This window comes from Ciconia boyciana, chromosome 1, assembly GCF_034638445.1.
Source record: "Ciconia boyciana chromosome 1, ASM3463844v1, whole genome shotgun sequence".
In the NCBI taxonomy this organism is placed as follows: domain Eukaryota; kingdom Metazoa; phylum Chordata; class Aves; order Ciconiiformes; family Ciconiidae; genus Ciconia; species Ciconia boyciana.
Window position 1 is genome coordinate 17,118,072 of NC_132934.1, and position 19,779 is coordinate 17,137,850.

Genomic DNA, 19,779 nt, shown 5'->3' on the forward strand with positions numbered 1-19,779 from the left:
GGCAGAGCATGGCCCCGGCGCTCTGCTCGCCCGAGGGAGTCCGAGCAGGGGGCCGAGGAGGGTGCTTCACCAGAGGGCCTGAGTGTGCAGGGAGCTGCTGCTGGCAGAGCGCTGGGGATTTCCCCGTCTGCCTTGGAGCCAAAGCAAAAGGAACTGACTCATATTCGGGAGCGTGTGGATTTTTTTTTCGGAGAGAGGAATATTTCCGATAGTTGTTGTTCACATGTGTTCAGTTGTTGACTCTGAAGTGCAGATTTAAATAATAAACCTCCGTGAAAATTGTCTCAGCAGATTCCTTCAGGTTTTTACACTCTGCAAAGAATTTACTAAATTGAAATTTTCTCTGTTTTGCAGGCAGAAAATATTTGTGAAAGATGCATGTGGTTGGGGATTTTTATTGATAAAGAACATTCAGCAGGGTCAAGCCCACTCCTCCATACAGCATCTTGTACCTTTAAAAGCATCCCTAATCCAAATCTTACACACCTTTATTCCATAATAAGTAACTCTTCAATAATCACATCATCTGATATAGTAAAATTGTGATCTCTTCCCTTCTTAAAAGGATGAAGTTTTCAGAGTATTTTTTTTTCTTTTTGAGGGAAAATAACACATTTCTGCATTAGGACTGTTGAATAATTCAATATGCTTGTTGAGTTTAATTCATATAAATTATTGTATGTGCTGTCTGCATGTGTGGTTCATTTCCTTGAGAAAGGAAGCAGTAACATCAATCCCTCACTGGCACAAGACGAGCTGGAATTATTGATTCATGTTATTTAAAGTCGTGACCTTATTTTAACTCAGCTCGTCGGTTAGTGCAGGCCAGGACGTGGGCAGTCTGTTAGATGGCAGGTCGTGCTTCTGAACAGCAGCACTTTGGGCATTTCTTCTTGCTTGTAGGACGTATAGACTTTCTTTTTTCCTGTAGCTTTCCACAGCTGTCACATTGGCTTTGCATAGATGATAATGAGAGATGAGTTTGAGGCTCTGCATGATTATTTAGTTCTTCAGACCTGTGATTCAGATGATGTGTATTCCCATTTAGCATATTTTCTTGGCAAAATAACTATTGTTAAAAAGCACTTATTTATGTAAAGTTCTTTTTAGTTGTCAGAGGCCATGGAAAATAGATAATTACTTTGATTTCTGCTGAGTTCTTCTACTACCAGATCCCAAACTTTTGAGTTTCATGTAACAAGGAAGACTTCGGTACCCGATGTTTATAAATGTCATAAACGTTTAGAGATAGTGTAACAACAGAGATACAACAGAGATAGTGTAACAGCTTACATTTCTGTATTTTATAAATTCCTTAGATTTGGCATGGGTATTGCACCTGCATGTACAAATCAAAGCAGAGTGACACTCTATGTTAAGTGCTTGCTCTCACAAATCGGGCGTGAAATAATTGTCTTGTTATAAGTGGTCTTAGAGTATTATTTAAGTCTCCTTGGCGCTCCATTTTCAGTTACGAAATTAATGATTTCCAGTGAATTTTAGGGCTGACAGTGGAAGAATCATTCTTTGGATAGCTCTGTTGGTTGATTTAATTCAGAGCCTCCCCAGTACAGCGTGTGTGGGCAGGGATGCGGTGCCTCATTCCCCCTCTGAAGCACCAGTTTCTCTGAGCTTTTTAGGGCAGAGCTATTGCCACCTACTGGAATCAGGGAAAAGTTCTTTTTTAAAAATACTCTTCCATCATCTGTTTAAAACGATGAACACAAGATCTGAATTTTTTAGTCTGGGTAGATTTCAGATGTAACAGCAGAAAGGCCGCTGCTGGCAATAGTTAAAATGTAGTATTTGTGTCTAAACTGCTGTTACAGAAATGGAATATAACAGTTCAGTACTTCAGATGGAAGGTTAAGTTGTCCAAAAGGTTATTGTTAGAACTATTAAAATATAAACTTTATATGTATGTCAATAACTAGGAATTAAATAGAGCAGGGAAGTGCTAAAAAAGGTATGCTAATACATGTAATATTGATCTGTATTTTAAACTCCTTGTCCTTACAGTTTGTTGTCTCAGGTTCAACAAAAAAAGCAAATTCAGAAAATTATTTTTACACCCCCTCCTTTTCTTCCCCCTCTGATTTCAGTGGAAATTTCAGAAGGATAAGTATTTTGTTCTCTCTTCACTTCCCAATGAAATATGTGGTTGATGGTGATTTCAAGGTTTTAACAGCTCTATGGAAAATCCTTTCTGCACAGTGCCGGTTTGGCAGACTCTGTAAGGTGCAGGGACTGCTGCATGGTATAAGCAGTAAATGAACTAGCTTTAAAATCTCAGCAGCGTGCCTGCAGCAGCAGAGCCTGACCCGGGCTGTCCACGGGCGCTCTTTCGGGGCAGGCAGCCTTTCGGGGCTTCAGGACTGGAACTTGGCAAATAGGTTATTTGGATGATGAATTGAATTGGTAATGCTCGCCATTCAGTGCCACATCTGGTAACGTGTTATAATTGTGTCAGCGTGTCCCATCTGTGTTTTGAGTTTGGGGTTTGGGTGGGATTTGCTTTGTTTTTCTAAATTGAACTATAAAATCTTTCTGTTCTCTACTAACTTGATATACCATGTTTCAACCTAAGAGTGTGGTTTTTTACAATATCTTTGCATGTCTAAAACTTTGGGGTAATTAAAAGCAATATTTTTTTTTCTGTTTCTTTATTGTTTTCTGGAGTGTTTGGAAGCATTCGGAAAAACAAGATTGTAACACTGAAATAGAACCTATTTCATTTGGAGGCTGAACTTCCAGTCAATATTTCTGCTAAGTTACCTTCATCCTGAGTTACAACAACAACCTTGATTTCTTTGTCTTTAGTCTTTTTTGACCGTGGGCTTAGAATTACTTTTGGCAATTGTAACTCAAGTGATGCTTTTGAGACGCTAACGACACTCCTTTGATAATACTACTGACACATGGTGCCCAGCAGAAACGTCAGTAAAGGTTACTTGTAAGTGCAAGTAAGAATAAGAAGTCTGGATAGAGTGTGTCTTACTCAACTTCAGATGTCTAAAATTGTGACCTTGAGCTGTCCTGTAGTTCCTTGACGGATGGAGTAAATGATGCTATTCCTTATTGTTCCTTATTTGCAGCTGGCCTTTGCCTGTGTTGTATAGAATAGACTTTGTTACGTCATGCCAGCAATTCTCGCACACTGTTCTGTTAATAATACTTTAATATTAAAATATTGGTACTTGTTTTATTGAGCCCTACACTCAGCCCTTTCCACCAGTATTCATTGAAGCAATATGTCTTTATATACCATAGGAAAAAGCTGTCTCCTGGCAGAATTGATACTTCTGCAGTGAACAGGCAGCTGGTTGATGCTTCTGTTGTAACAAAAGAACTTTACAAATCGTAATTATTAAGTAAATTAAATGTAACATCAGGTGAAAAAACAAACGGGACTAAACATTAGGTAGAGGTTTATTTGATAGTAAATTTGCATGAAATTCTAAAATGCTGCATTTGACATCATAATCTTCAGACCAATTTGTTTCAGTAATTTAATTATTAAGTATTCATGCTGCAAGGAGATACAATCAGAAAGACTAAATGCTTTTAGATCTGGAAACAGAAGCTAGAAAGTTTCCAATTCAAATACCCCAATTCTGTCAGTAAATTGGTTGGAGCCTGGCACTCCGTCCATAAGCTCTCAAAAATGTCAGAGCAGGGATGACCCAGAACTTCCAAGCAAAAATGCTGGGAGCAGCAGAACCGCTCTAGGGAAAGACCGGGAGCACTGAGCTACAGAGAGGGGTTTTCACACAACCAAAATATTTAATATGTTAGTCCATCATGGGTGCTAAATGCCAGTCTGTCTTTAACAAAAAATACTTACGAGTCCTATATTTCTGAGCATTTTTGTCCTGAAAGAGCTCAAACAGAATGAAGCATGCCTGCCTGCCTACAGGCACCTGTGAGTACTAGAGTGGCCAAATCTGTCTGGTTTTCAGTTGAAAGCATCGTGCGGCCCCGGATAGCTCTGTGAGCCCCCCAGGGCGACTGGTAGCTGCCTTCCAGTTAATGCTCATCACTGAGATCCCCAAATGTTTGTCTATCAGAAAAAATGACCAAATCATTAATAAGCACTCCTTCCTTCCAGAGAAATAAGGGAAGCCGGGAATGACTGGATGAAGGCACGGGTGCATATGTGTGCTCGCTGCTTAAGCTGGTTGTTCCAAAAGTGAACTATTTCTGCATAACCACAGAAAAGCCACTAAACAAACTGTAAAGCACATTCTGGGGTCACAGGGAGTCCACGAGTCTTTCTCAACACTGACGGCTGCCAGGAGGGAAATAATAGCTCATACTGTTTCCAGAGTGCCTCTGCACTACCTTTTTGCTGGTTGTCGTGCGGAGATAGCTTTGTGCTCGTGTTGTGCTCATGTTGTTTAAAATTTGTGAAATGGCATCTATTTCATGAGCAATTGAATATTCCCAGATGCCATTTCTTGGGAGGGCTTGCCGTGTGCTTGCGCCCGTGCTGCAGCACGAGATGTTTCTTTTCAGTTTGTGCATGATTACTGTGAACAAGATTGAAGGGGCAGGGAGGATTGCGGCAGTTGCCAAGGTGGTGGTAGCAATAATTCTCTTGTCCCACCGACTGCTGTGTGTGCAAGTCACGTCATTGAGCCACAGCCCCATTACACGTCACATCTCCATCCAGACCTGCACATGAATATGTGATGCTTTAGGTGTTACAGCAGTGGGTCTTGCCCTCTACCACATCATGGCATTTTTTTCCACTCTGTCTGGTAGAATGCAGTGTTCTTCTTATATTTCTTGATACTCCTGTAGTACTAAAATATCTATTAATCATGACAAAGGCTTCAAAATGTTGGGCAGTATCACCTCCATCGTATTTACTCAAATTTCTAAATGCTCTTTGCTGATCTGCACCTCGGTGAAGTTCTTCGAGAGTCGATGATACTTGAAAGAAGGAATTAGTGAAAACTACAGCATTTAACCGATTGAAATTTTTCAATATGAGAATTAGGACTGAACAATTTTGCTGCCTTTTGCTGGATCTTGCTCTTTGTGAGGATCGGCTTAGACTTTTTTAAATACAGCACTGGAATCTGGGAGGCTTCATGACCTGCTGATGGCACTCTACTGGAGCCCACCTCTGTGTTTATAAAGTGGTTGGAGTTCTCATCTACTTAGTAGTTTGGAAGCTGCGAGAAACAGTAAAATCTGTCTTAAAAGAGGAACAAAAGAGGTTAAAGATTTAGAGTTAGTAAAGTTGTTCAAGGACATGAACAAAGTTTTGTGGTGAGAGGTGAAATGTCAGTGGACCAGCAGGCACAACCTCTTGTAGAGGCACAAACTTTATCAACAGGATATGCCTGTCAATAAAAGGTACAAACCCAAGGTTTATATGCATACTAAGAATGTTTCAGTAAGGATTGCCAGATGGTTTAGTGCTTGTGATACATTATGATTTTTTTTCTTTTGTGTTTTTGTTTTGTTTTGTTGGTTGGTTTGTTTGAGATCAGGGTTTGTATTCCACAAATGAAAAAGCAGGAAAAATTACTGAAGGTCTTGGTCTTTAAAGTACACAGGTGTAAGAGACTGTAAACCGTTGCAGTATGTCCTTCAGAGGAGCAAAAAGGGTAAAAATCTTACATTGCCTGCTGTTGCCTTCTGAGCCTTACTGGATGCATTGCACTCTTTCACTGCTGCTTTTTCATCCTCTTCGTTAGCTTGCAAATAAACAGAATGATCTTTAAAGTTGCAAAAATATATTCTTGTGTCAGATGTGTCACTTGTGTCACAGATGTGGGCTTTGCTTCTCCTTTAACATTACCTTGCTGTAACTTTAACCTTGTGTGATGTCTAGTTCCAGTGAAGCTTTCTCTGATATTTTGGAGAAATATTTTCTGCAACTAAATACCAACATATCACGCTAATAAGTGAGTCATACTTTAAACTGAGAAAAAACTGTTCAGAATATATATTTTAAAAAAAAAATATCTGTCTTTACAAAAAAAAAGTATCTTTAAACTATTTACTCAGTTTTATGAAGACTCTATCCAGAAATAATTACCAGATTGTACTCTTGTTTATTTATCATATACACTGGTATTTGATTCTCCATCTTAGAATTATCACTCACTGCTGCCAGTGTCCCTGAATTTTACAGTTTCAAACCCTGAAGTAGTCTTCTGGGTATACATAATAAACCCATTTTTGTCATGGCTTCTTAACTTGAGAATACTGCATCTAATTTTTACAGCTGTGATTTCAACCTGTGAGCCCCTTAGCTGGGTGTTAACCAAGTCATCTTCTGCTGGCTGTTTGTTGAGTACAGTCTTAGACTTGGATATAAGTGGATATAGAATGGACCTCTGTGCACTCAGTTTGTGCAGTAATATATTTAGATATTTGAGGTTTTTAATTAAAGTACTTTTATAAGGTGCTCATTGTCTTTAAATATATATATAAATATTTTTAACAATCCTTTTCCACAAAAAAGGCAAAAAATCTTTTTTAAACAAAAACAAAACAATTTTTATTTTATGATCTTTCTGTTCCTTTTTTTATCATTTCATTTTTTGTTGAAAATTAGGGAAATTTTGAAGCTTTTCACAAAAAAATGAAACAGATATACCATTTTCCTTCATTGTTTTTCTTGCCTGAACTGCTGACTTCGTACTGTTAACTATTTGATAGCTGAAAGTGTCTGATGTTTAAAAGAAACACAAAATACCATATTTTGAAACTCTGACCTATTGTCTAATGATTAAATTAGTTAAAACAATCATAGGTAGAAATGCATGAAGGACAGTGATATTAAGCTAAGATGCTTATACTCAAAACTAATTAAGATTTTGCATTTTGATCAGGTTTTAATTTGAATTCTGCCCATTAAAATTCTGGAGACATGACTGCTAGTTGTTTAAGTGAACAAATAATTATTTTTTATAGTTGTTTTATGACCTCTGACAAGTTTACATGTTATTAATATACTATTTGAATTATTCATTATTTGCTCATGATTATGAAATCATACAATTTAATTATTACTAGTTAATTTTAATTTGTACTGGGGTCAACAGAGTGTGTCAAGTTGGGATCAGAATTAGGTCTAGGATAGGGCATTCTGTAGAGGACAGATACATCAGACGTTTCCTGATGTTTTTATTGCCATCTGATACTTTGGAAGAGTAGGTAAAAGCTTGGGATGAAAAATAAGTCAATCTATGTGTTATGTGATTAAGGTAATTGTATGTCCTGTAACAAAAACCGGGTATTTGCTTATTTCTGCTCCTAGTTTTTAAGTGTGCTGTAGCTGGGACTGGTGTACATGTGTATCTAGTGGGTGCTGTCAGCTGTTGTGAAATCTCAGCTGGTTGTGCTTTAACACCAGGTATAAACGTTATTCTGCCTTTTCCTGATTTGAGTCCGTTTCTCAAGGTAAGGAGAGTGTGAGGGATGATGAGAGAAGCTTGTCAGACAGTGTTCTGGTAGTAGCAGAGATTTGTTTCTCTCCATTCCTGGTAGATGTGATGAAAAAGGAAGCTTGAAACACTTGTGGTGTGACAGCAGAGTGGAAAGTTGTAGCCAACAGCCTGGAGATGGCCAGCAGGACTCAGAAGGCACTGATGCAGGATAAGAGAAGTCTAATGGAGTAGCAGGCTGAACTCTGAGAGGACAGGAATAGGATACAGCAATGTGAAGGAGAGCCTTCAGTCCAGAAACAAATCTAAAACTGAACATCTTTCGTCAGGACATTAGAGTTATCTAATCACACAAAAGCTGCTTGCTGAGACCCACAGCTAATGGACATCCTAACGGGCACTGTCAGACAGCTGAGCTTCTTCCTTTGGCAAGAGATGCAGGAACTGTGTTGTCCAGCCTTCAGAATCCACTAATCAGTGGTTACAAAAATACTGAAACATCCAGAACGGCAAACAGTTAAGAACCCCTTTGATGTGATTAATAATGGAGAACTATTTGTCATCGGGAAAAATTGCTCCCATTTTCAACCATTTGGTAGTCTATTGCTTAGTCTATTCAGATTGAATAACAGCTCCAGCACTCTATTGGGCAAATTCAAATGCAGTTGCAAAGCAGAAATTTCTGAGTTTGGGAAAATGGAAGTGTTTGAATTCAAATCTAAAGATTTTTAGCTAAATGAATAATAATATTAAAAAAATGATGTTCATCTGTGACCAGGTGGCCAGGAACAGAGGTAAATCAGAACAGTGTACTAAGTCTGATGCAGGTGTGCATTCTGACATGACTGAGAATCATAGAATCGTTTAGGTTGGAAAAGACCTTTAAGATCATCAAGTCCAACCGTTAACCTAACACTGCCAAGTCCACCAGTAAACCACGTCCCTAAGCACCACATCCACATGTCTTTGAAATACCTCCAGGGATGGTGACTCAACCACTTCCCTGGACAGCCTGTTCCAGTGCTTGACAACCCTTTTGGTGAAGAAATTTTTCCTAATACCCAATCTAAACCTCCCCTGGTGCGACTTGAGGCCGTTTCCTCTTGTCCTATCATTTGTTACTTGGGAAAAGAGACTGACACCCACCTCTCTACAACCTCCTTTCAGGTAGTTGCAGAGAGCGATAAGGTCTCCCCTCAGCCTCCTTTTCTCCAGGCTAAACAACCCCAGTTCCCTCAGCCGCTCCTCATCAGACTTGTGCTCCAGACCCTTCACCAGCTTCATTGCCCTTCTTTGGACGTGCTCCAGCACCTCAATGTCTTTCTTACAGTGAGGGGCCCAAAACTGAACACAGTATTTGAGGTGCGGCCTCACCAGTGCCAAGTACAGGGGGACGATCACTTCTCTAGTCCTGCTGGCCACACTATTTCTGATACAAGCCAGGATGCTGTTGGCCTGGTTTCGGCAGGGATAGAGTTAATTTTCTTCCTAGCAGCTGGTATAGTGCTGTGTTTTGGATTTAGCATGAGAATAATATTGATAACACACTGATGTTTTAGTTGTTGCTAAGTAGTGCTTACACTACTCAAGGACTTTCCAGCTTCCCATGCTCTGCCAGGTGCACAAGAGGCTGGGAGGGGGCACAGCCAAACTGGCCCAAGGGCTATTCCATACCATATGGCATCATGCTCAGTATAGAAACTGGGGGGAGTTGGCCCGGGGGCAGCGATCGCTGCTCGGGGACGGGCTGGGCATCGGTCGGTGAGTGGTGAGCGGTTGCATCACTTGGTTTTTTTCTTGGGTTTTGTTGCTCTCTCTTCTCTCTCTCTCTCGATGTTTTCCTTTTCATTACAATTTAGTATTATTATTTATTTTATTTTATTTCAATTATTAAACTGTTCTTATCTCAAACCACGAGTTTTCTTACTTTCACTCTTCTGATTCTCTCCTCCATCCCATGGCGGGGAGGGTGAGCAAGCAGCTGTGTGGTGCTTAGTTACCGACTGGGGCTAAACCACGACAGTCCTTTTTGGCACCCAACGTGGGGCACGAAGGGTTTGAGATAATAACAGATTAACCAGAGCTTATTAAGGAATTTATATCTGTTAACAGTTGTGGGTCACGATATTGATTCATGTGTTCTCGATATTAGTTTATCTGATCTGCACCTTGCTCATTTTTTTGCTGTCCATGTTAAAGACTGGTGTTGGTTTCTGCAGTTTGCTGTGCTCTGCAGTGATTAGTGATGTTTTGCCTGGGAGATTTTTTATTAAAACACTGTCCTTGAGCTTAATCCGGTATTTGGGCTTTGTACTGAAGCCATTACTGTACTTCGAGTACCGCCTCGTGGAGACAATTAGCAATTAAACTTCTTCCTCTGAGAGGTTTTTTATGGAGGAAATACAAAATGGCACCTTCACTACCTTCTTCTATGATGTTTCTTCCTTCATTACCATAACTTTTCATAATCTTGAACATCCTTGGGTAGTTAAGATACTTCTGCTGGTATTTCTTGGGAATATCGTTTCAGTTTTGTCTAAGGTTAATAAGCAAGTTAAGAGTATCATCCAGAGATCTGCCCCAAGGCTGGATAGTTATGAGTGGCAGGGTGTGTGGGATAGCATGAGCAAATGCCTAGGACAGTGGGCACCTCCAGTGTTTTGGTACTTCACCCCTGAACAAGTGCAGAATCCTGAAAAATTGGTAGAATATTTGGAAAAAGTATGCTGTCACCCTGGCAACTCTAGGGAGACTCAAATCACTGCAATGTGCTGGGGCCTGGCTCATGTCTACCAAGCCCTGGTCAACACTGTTCAGTGCCCTCGGGGGAAGAGAAGGTCTCTGGATCTGACAACAAAATGACAGGCACCATGGCTACTCCAACCCCGGCAACAGGCACCGTGGCTGAACCAGAGAACCAACCCATGCTGGTATCAGTTGTCCCTATACACAAGAAGAAATCTTGGAGGTGAAAGTTAGCTCGTTTAGAAACGGAGGAAGAAAAAGCAGGGCCATCACAAGGAGAGGAGGAGGAAGAGGCAGAACTCATAAACAAGGCGGTAACCACCCGATCCCTATCCCTGAGTGAGCTGCAAGCTATGCAAAAAGATTTCAGCTGTTGTCCACGCAAGCACGTTGTCACCTGGCTGCTCCGATGCTGGGATACCAGGGCCAGTAGCCTGGAATTAGAGGGTAAGGAAGCCAAACAGCTGGGATCCCTTTCTAGAGAAGGGGACATTGACAAAGCGATTGGAAAAGGGGCAGAAGCCCTCAGCCTCTGGAGGCCACTCCTGTCAGCTATGAAGGAAAGATATCCCTTCAAGGAAGATGTTGTATATCGCCCAGGCAAATGGACCACCGTGGAGAGAGGTATCCAGCACCTGAGGGAATTAGCCATGCTGGAGGCGATTTATGGTGACCTGGACAACAAGCAGTTATCCAAAGATCCAGATGAAGTCAAGTGCACACGACCCATGTAGCGGAAGTCGGTACAGAGCGCACCAGCATCGTATGCCAACTCATTGGCAATACTGACCTGGAAAGATGAAGAGTTGCATGAATTGGCTGGTCAACTCCAGCAATATGAAGAAAGTCTCTTCCTCCCTCATCTTGGCTGTGGAGAAACTGGTCCGGCAACTCACAGAGGATAGATCCTACTCCCCACCTGTATGGACCAGCATCTCAGCTATTAGGAGTCAGCGTTCTTCTGCTCGAGAGAGAGGATATAGAGGGTACACACCATGGGGCACCCTGTGGTTTTACCTGCGTGACCACGGAGAGGACATGAGGAAGTGGGATGGAAAACCTACCTCGACCCTAGAGGCATGGGTACATGAGTTGCAAGGAAAAACAATCACATGAGGGGGTTCTTCCAGGAAAATTGCTGCTCCCGTTTCCAGTGGGCAGTTCCCCAGACAGAGTAGAAGGGCTGATCTTACTCCTGACCTTAATGAAGGGACTCCTGACTCATATGTACAAGAAGCGGGTAACAAATGCTATGACCAGGACTAGAGGGGCCCTGCCTCCAGCCAGGTGGAGGAAAGGGACAACCGGGTTTACTGGACTGTGTGGATTGGATGGCCTGGCACATCAGACCCACAGGAGCATAAGGCTCCAGTAGACACCGGTGCACAGTGTACCCCAATGCCATCGAGCTACACAGGGGCAGAACCCATCTGTATTTCTGGAGTGACAGGGGGATCCCAACAGCTAACTGTCCTGGAGGCCGAAGTGAGCCTAACTGGGAAGGGGTGGCAAAAGCACCCCATTGGGACTGGCCCAGAGGCTCCGTGCATCCTTGGCACAGACCGCCTCAGGAGAGGGTATTTCAAGGACCCAAAGGGGTACCGGTGGGCTTTTGGTATGGCTGCCTTGGAGACGGAGGAAATTAAACAGCTGTCCACCTAGCCCCGTCTCTCAGAGGACCCTTCTGTTGTGGGGTTGCTGAGGATTGAAGGACAACGGGTGCCGATCGCTACCACAACGGTGCACCGGAGGCAATATCGCACCAACCGAGACTCCCTGATTCCCATCCATAAACTGATTTGTCGACTGGAGAGCCAAGGAGTGATCGGCAAGACTCGCTCACCCTTTAACAGTCCCATATGGCCAGTGCGAAAGCCTGATGGAGAGTGGAGACCAACAGTAGGCTATCGTGGCCTGAACGAAGTCACGCCGCCGCCGAGTGCTGCCGTGCCGGACGTGCTGGAACTTCGGTGCAAACTGGAGTCAAAAGCAGCCAAGTGGTATGCCACAACTGATATCGCTAATGCGTTCTTAATCCCTTTGGCAGCAGAGTGCAGGCCACAGTTTGCTTTCACTTGGAGGGGTGTCCAGTACACCTGGAATCGCCTGCCCCAGGGGTGGAAACACAGCCCCACCATTTGCCATGGGCTGATCCAGACAGCACTGGAACAGGGCGAAGCTCCGGAACATCTGCAATACATTGATGACATTATCGTGTGGGGCAATAGAGCAGAAGAAGTTTTTGAGAAAGAGAAGAAAATAGTCCAAACCCTTCTGAAAGCCAGTTTTGGCATAAAACAAAGTAAGGTCAAGGGACCTGCACAGGAGACCCAGTTTTTAGGAATAAAATGGCAAGATGGACGTCATCAGATCCCAATGATGTGATTAACAAAATAACAGCCATGTCTCCACCAACTAGCAAAAAGGAAACACAAGCTTTCTTAGGTGTTGTGGGTTTTTGGAGAATGCATATTCCAATTACAGTCTGATCATAAGCCCTCTTTATCAAGTGACCTGGAAGAAGAACAGTTTCAAATGGGGCCCTGAGCAACGACAAGCCTTTGAACAAATTACCTGGGAGACAGTTCATGCAGTAGCCCTTGGGCCAGTCCGGTCAGGGCAAGATGTAAAAAATGTGCTCTACACCGCAGCCGGGGAGAATGGCCCTACCTGGAGCCTCTGGCAGAAAGCACCGGGGGAGACTCGAGGTCGACCCCTAGGGTTTTGGAGTCAGGGATACAGAGGATCTGAGGCCCGCTATACTCCAACTGAAAAAGAGATATTGGCAGCATATGAGGGTGTTTGTGCTGCTTCGGAAGTGGTTGGTACTGAAGCACAGCTCCTCTTGGCACCCCAACTGCCGGTGCTGGGCTGGGTGTTCAAAGGGGGGGTCCCCTCTACACATCATGCAACTGATGCTACCTGGAGTAAGTGGGTCACACTGGTCACACAAAGGCTCGAATAGGAAACCCCAGTTGCCCAGGAATCTTGGAAGTGATCATGGACTGGCCAGAAGGCAGATATCGCAGAATATCGCCAGAGGAGGAGGTGACGCATGCTGAGGAGGCCCCACTGTACAATAAACTGCCAGAAAATGAGAAGCAATACGCCTGTTCACTGATGGGTCCTGTCGTATTGTAGGAAAACACCAGAGGTGGAAAGCTGCTGTATGGAGTCCTCTACGACAAGTTGTAGAAACTGCTGAAGGAGACGGTGAATCGAGTCAGTTTGCAGAGGTGGAGGCCATCCAGTTGGCTTTAGACATTGCCGAATGAGAAAAGTGGCCAGTGCTCTACCTTTACACTGATTGTGGCAAATGTGTGATACTGATGGTGGCAAATGCTCTGTGGGAGTGGTTGCAGCAATGGAAGCAGAGCAACTGGCAGCGCAGAGGCAAACCCATCTGGGCTGCTGCACTGCGGCAAAATATTGCTGCCTGGGTAGAGGGCCTGGTTGTAAAAGTACGTCACGTAGATGCTCACGTACCCAAGAGTCGGGCCACTGGAGAACATCAAAACACCCAGCAGGTGGATCAGGCTGCTAAGACTGAAGTGGCTCAGGTGGATCTGGGCTGGCAACATAAGGGTGAATTATTTATAGCTCAGTGGGCCCATGACACCTTGGGCCATCAAGGAAGAGACGCAACATATAGATGGGCTCGTGAGCGAGGGGTGGACTTGACCACGGACACTATTGCACAGGTTATCCATGAATGTGAAACATGCGCTGCAATTAAACAAGCCAAGCGGTTAAAGCCTCTGTGGTATGGAGGGCGATGGCTGAAATATAAATATGGGGAGGCCTGGCAGATCGATTATATCACACTGCCACAAACCCGCCAAGGCAAGCGCCATGTGCTTACAATGGTGGAAGCAACCACCGGATGGCTGGAGACATATCCCGTGCCCTATGCCACCGCCCAGAACTATCCTGGGCCTTGAAAAGCGAGTCCTATGGGGACATGGCACCCCAGAAAGAATTGGGTCAGACAATGGGACTCATTTCCGAAACAACCTCATAGACACCTGGGCCAAGGAGCACGGCATTGAGTGGGTATATCACATCCCCTCTCATGCACCAGCCTCTGGGAAAATCGAACGATATAATGGGCTGTTAAAGACTACGCTGAGAGCAATGGGTGCTGGCACATTCAAACATTGGGATACACATTTAGCAAAAGCCACCTGGTTAATCAGCTCTAGGGGATCTGCCAGTCGAGCTGGCCCTGCCCAGTCAAAACTTTTACGTACTGCAGAGGGGGATAAAGTCCCTGTAGTGCACATAAAAAATATGCTGGGGAAGACAGTCTGGGTTACTCCTGCCTCGGGCAAAGGAAAGCCCATTCGTGGGATTGCTTTTGCTCAAGGACCTGGGTGCACTTGGTGGGTAATGCCAAAGGATGGGGAAGTCCCATGTGTACCTCAAGGGGGTTTGATTTTGGGTGAGAATAGCCAATGAACTGAACGGTATGATGTCAATTGCTATATAATACTGTATGTCATCACTTTTATGGTTGCTATATGCCATATCAACAGTATTTCAGTGAGAATCACCCAGATTAATGAAGAATGAACTTTGATGAAACCAAGCAAAGTGCAGCAGTGATGGAACCAGAACTGGCTTCAGCATGCAACAATCCAACACCACAGACCATCTCTCCTGCCCTGAAGGACTGTTATGACAGGTGGAGCCCAAAGTCATGAAATAAATGAACTCAACGGACATTTTAGAGGGATGGCCCATAGACCAAGGGAATTATATCTGTGTGTATATATCAAAGGACAGGAAAAGTGATGGTGATTATTTGGAATGTATTGGAAAGTGTAGGACATGGGCATGATGGAGGTGGTATAAAATAAGGGGTGGATACTGTCCTGGTTTTGGCTGGAATAGAGTTAATTTTCTTCCTAGTAGCTGGTATAGTGCTGTGTTTTGGGTTTAGGATGAGAATAATGTTGATAACACACTGATGGTTTAGTTGTTGCTAAGTAGTGCTTACACTACTCAAGGACTTTTCAGCTTCCCAAGCTCTGCTGGGCGCACAAGAAGCTGGGAGGGGGCACAGCCAAACTGGCCCAAGGGCTATTCCATACCATATGGCGTCATGCTCAGTATAGAAACTGGGGGGAGTCGGCCAGGGGGCAGCGATCGCTGCTCAGGGTTGGGATGGGCATCGGTCGGTGGGTGGTGAGCGGTTGCATCACTGGGTTTTTTCCTTGGGTTTTGTTCTCTCTCTCTCTTGTTTTTTTCCTTTTCATTACAATTTTTTATTATTGTTAATTTATTTTATTTCAATTATTAAACTGTTCTTATCTCAAACCACGAGTTTTCTTACTTTCACTCTTCCGATTCTCTCCTCCATCCCACTGGGAGGAGGGTGAGCGAGCGGTTGTGTGGGGCTTGGTTGCCAACTGGGGCTAAACCACAGCACCTTTGCCTTGGCCACCTGGGCACACTGCTGGCTCATGTTCAGCTGGCTGTCGACCAACACCCCCAGGTTCTTTTCTGCCGATCAGCTTTCCAGCCACTCTTCCCCAAGCCTGTAGCGTTGCATGGGGTTGTTGTGACCCAACTGCAGGACCCGGCACTGAGCCTTTTGAACCTCATACAATTGGCCTCAGCCCATCGATCCAGCCTGTCCAGGTCCCTCTGTAGAGTCTTCCTCCCCTCAAGCAGATCAACACTCCCGCACAACTTGCTGTCATCTGCAAACTTACTGAGGGTGCACTCGATCCCCTTGTCCAGATCATTGATAAAGATATTAAACCGAACTGGCCCCAACACAGAGCCCTGGGGAACACCGCTTGTGACCAGCCACCAACTGGAGTAAACTTCATTCACCACCACTCTCTAGGCCTGGCCATCCAGCCAGTTCTTTACCCAGCGAAGAGTATACCCGTCCAACCATGACAGAAGGCAGTTATGTCTTAGAGAGAGGTATTTCTGTGAAGTAAGTATTTCAGTAAGGTCTTCTGCTTGGGTAAATGAATTATTAAGTAATTTTTTAATTTAATAGTGTGCATGAGCTATAGTGAAAAATTCCTTGTGATTGATTTTAGGAGATTTTAGCAGTCTGTAGAGTCTCTGTTTCTTTTGTAAGAGAGAAGATAAAAGAGAGATCAGAAGATTACAGCCAGTAAGGGAAAAGATGCTCAGTGTGAATAATTGACAATTATTTCTATATATGTTACGTGCTGCCTCCAAGCAGATCTGTAAGAAATGCAGATTTAAATGTAAAACATTTTCAGAAATTCAGTTCTTACCCTACAGCACACAATAAAGAAAGCATCTCTAAACTCTTTGACTCTGTAATGGGCAAAGCAACCAAGCTTCTGGGTTGTTGGTTTTTTTGGGGGTTTTTTTAGTTTATCTTTGAATATGTGCTTTCAGTTTCCCAGATGCAGAGTACGAAGTGCCAGTCATTCGGCTTGAGGAGAATAATTTTCCTGTTGGTATTGTTCTAGCCCTAGTAGCTGCTACTAAACTTACTTGGCATGGAAAGCATTGCATAGAGAAAGGAACTGGCTTTGTCTCTTTAGTTTAAGATATTTTGAAATATTTTGGACAGCAGCAATTACTATAGCTGTTATCCATTGAAGTGCCCTGGTTTCTGTTCTTTATGCAGGGTATCACCCACAGCTCTATAGGTGTAATGGATAGATCCTGTAGCAGGGGGCCTCAGCGTGATAAAGACTGTTTTTCAGTCTTGTGCAAATGCATCGGCAATCTGCTGAGGTGCAGTTTGCTTTCTTGCTGTGAACTAAACTATTTTTCCAAGTTTTTGAAGTGTGTGCTAGTATTTTAAAAACTCTTTGCCAGTTATAGCAAAAGGCTTCAATGAGCATCCCAAAACGCTGCTGGTATTTTTATGCAATGAAGGTTAAGCAATGTCTAGCTGAATACCATGAAATTTTATGGGTACATTTTTTCAAGGCTGCATCTGTTTGTTCTTTCCATTTTTTTTCAGTTGCCATCATCTGGTGTAAGAAGCTTCATCTGCATATTTTTAGCAACATCTGGTTTAATGGATGAGTTATTTCTTCATGTAAATTACAAAGTCAAAGCGGTAGATGCAAACTTCTCCAGAGAGGCGTGGAGCTGCAGTGCGTCTTCTCTGAGGCACAGAAGCCAGTAGCTGGGCAACTGTGAGAAAGCTTAGGAAGTATTGATTCAGACATTAGTTGGGTTTAAATTAATCTGTTTGCCTTCAGGAAAGAGTTATGCTTTGCTCAGTACTTCAGATAGCATCTTACTGTATGTATATATAAAAATTAAGCACTGAAAGGAGCAGAGATTTTTCTTTAAATCAGAATATACTGATTTATGGTGAAACTATACCTTATGGTTTCACTGGTTTCTGTGGGTTGTGCTGATGTAACTGTTTTGAATGTATATGGGTGGATTAGAGAGGCCACTTGATGGACAGGATAGAGGCAGTTTCCAAAGTTGTTCTTAGTTACATGTCTGACTAGCAGTAAATTATTACACAGTTAATCTGGTACTTTGCTAAATTCTGTCCTTTAAGTAATTTAAAGATAGTTAGAGGTCTGTTCAGACAACTAAATATCTTTAGCAGAAAAAGAGGGGCTTGAAGTTGTGAGAACTAACCCAAATGTCAAGGTCCAGATTCTTCCACAGGATGAGTGATTGCTTGTGCATAAATACTCTTAGTTGTTCCCAAGCAACTTCCACAAAAACCTTTCTCAGTCCAAAGAGCAGCTACTCTAAATTATGTCTGTTTGGTCCTCTGTCCTTTCCATGACCAGGCTGCAGGTGAAAAGATGAGCTTGGCATAAATGTATATTGTTCGGTTGGATTGCCATGATATAAAAGTCAGCACTGTACACAGGAGACTTTAAAAATCCTTTAAAGGAGATTTTTTAAACCCAATAAATCTGTGTTACACTGGAGACTAAGCTGGTAAATTGTAGATTATCATCACCTTGATAACCCAGACACAAAAGTCTGGCATAAGAGCACTCCTTAAGTAGTTTTACTCTTCTTAGAACAAAGAAATGGGGGATTAGTGAAACTGTGAATTAGGTCTAAAATTTTTCTGTACTATCAGCACCTGATGTTAAAGTTTATCTCAGAGCAGAATGTGTAATTTTGAAATATGCCGGTTCTAACAAGCATTTTAATGAGATGAATGATAACATTAGTGATTTTATTTAGAAGTAATTTATTTCCTTACCCTGATTTGATTTGAATTTTGACCTTTTAAGACTTTTGATCTAAATCCATTTAAGATGTTTCTCAAGGGTTTAAAAGACAATGAAAAGTCAGCAGCTTTCATATTAAAAATATATGAACTGTTCAGAATGAAACATTTAATTCCCACAAAAGCCATATCTTTAGGGCTACACAGTCCTCACTCTACAGCAAAGCAAAAATTAATGGAAATTTGAGGAGAAAATCAGCTGGGTCTCTGTCTTGTGCTGTGCTCACTTGCCTGTGCTATTTATTCTTTAGCCATTTCCCTATCTGTGGTTTTCAGTGTTGCGCTTGAGAATTATTCCACAGCCAAATTGGCTCAAGTATTAGGAAAATTTAGGTTGATTATCAAGGAAATGGTCTTATTCTGTTTCATCCTCTTGTTACTAGCAATAACATTGTAGACCACCCACACCAGCTGTTCTTCTCTTACCTTCTTTTATGTACCGTATGAAGGTAATTTAAGGAGGTGGGGAGCAAAGCTTTAGATCTTCTGAACTACAGACCATACCTGATAAAGGATGGATTCTGTGATTATGAAACCAAGCATATAATGCCTGTAATTTAGAAAACTGCTGCTGTTCTGATTTATTTCCACTCAGTAGAATTGTTTGCATCAATTCTTGGAAGGTCAGGTTTTCACTAATTAGAACAGATGTGCCTCTTAAATTATCTGTGGAAAATACGTAATGAAAGAAATTCACAGTAAAGATTTTCAATGTAGCACTATCATGTTTTCACTTTGGCAGTAATTTCAAAGGAAATGATGTGGTGCGTCTTCACTGTTTATACTGATACGGCGATTACCCAGCATATTGGTATTTACAAACTCTTTGTGCTGGTACCTGACTGCATCATTTCACTTGCACGTGGTTTACAGGGCATTTTCCTCTGTGCGTTTCAGCTTGTGAAGTGATGGGTAGCTACTCGTCTGCTTTCCATCATAGATGCTTTCTTCAGGCAGGACAAAATTCAGAATTTTGTCTGATAGTACATTATACAGTAATTATTAATATGTTTTTCAGCAAAATAATAGATCTTGTAGAAATAGTAGTATAGCAGTAGAATTAGCACAGTAACAGAGCTTGAACAAATCCCCAGCCTTGAAGGAGTGTTATTTTTGAACGTGCCCAGCACTACAAGACGCCAGCAAATGCAGATATCTTTGCTTTTACTCTGTGTACCATGCTGGTTTACTACTGAAAGATAAGCAAAGCACAGTTTATTACTGCAAGGTGTGCTGGTTTTGGCTGGAATAGTTAATTTTCTTTATAGTAGCTAGTATGTGGCTATGTTTTGGATTTGTGCTGAAAACAGTGTTGATAAACACACTGATGGTTTAGTTGTTGCTAAGCAGTGCTTACACTAGTCAAGGACTTTCCAGCTTCCCATGCTCTGCTGGGCGCACAAGAAG

The 19,779-nt window shown here is 42.5% G+C and overlaps 1 protein-coding gene across 2 annotated transcripts in view; it reads left to right on the plus strand.

The window, feature by feature from the left end:
- Positions 1-19,779, plus strand: part of SLC2A13 (solute carrier family 2 member 13) — a 211,696-nt gene that overhangs the window by 142,099 nt on the left and 49,818 nt on the right. The window lies entirely within an intron of this gene.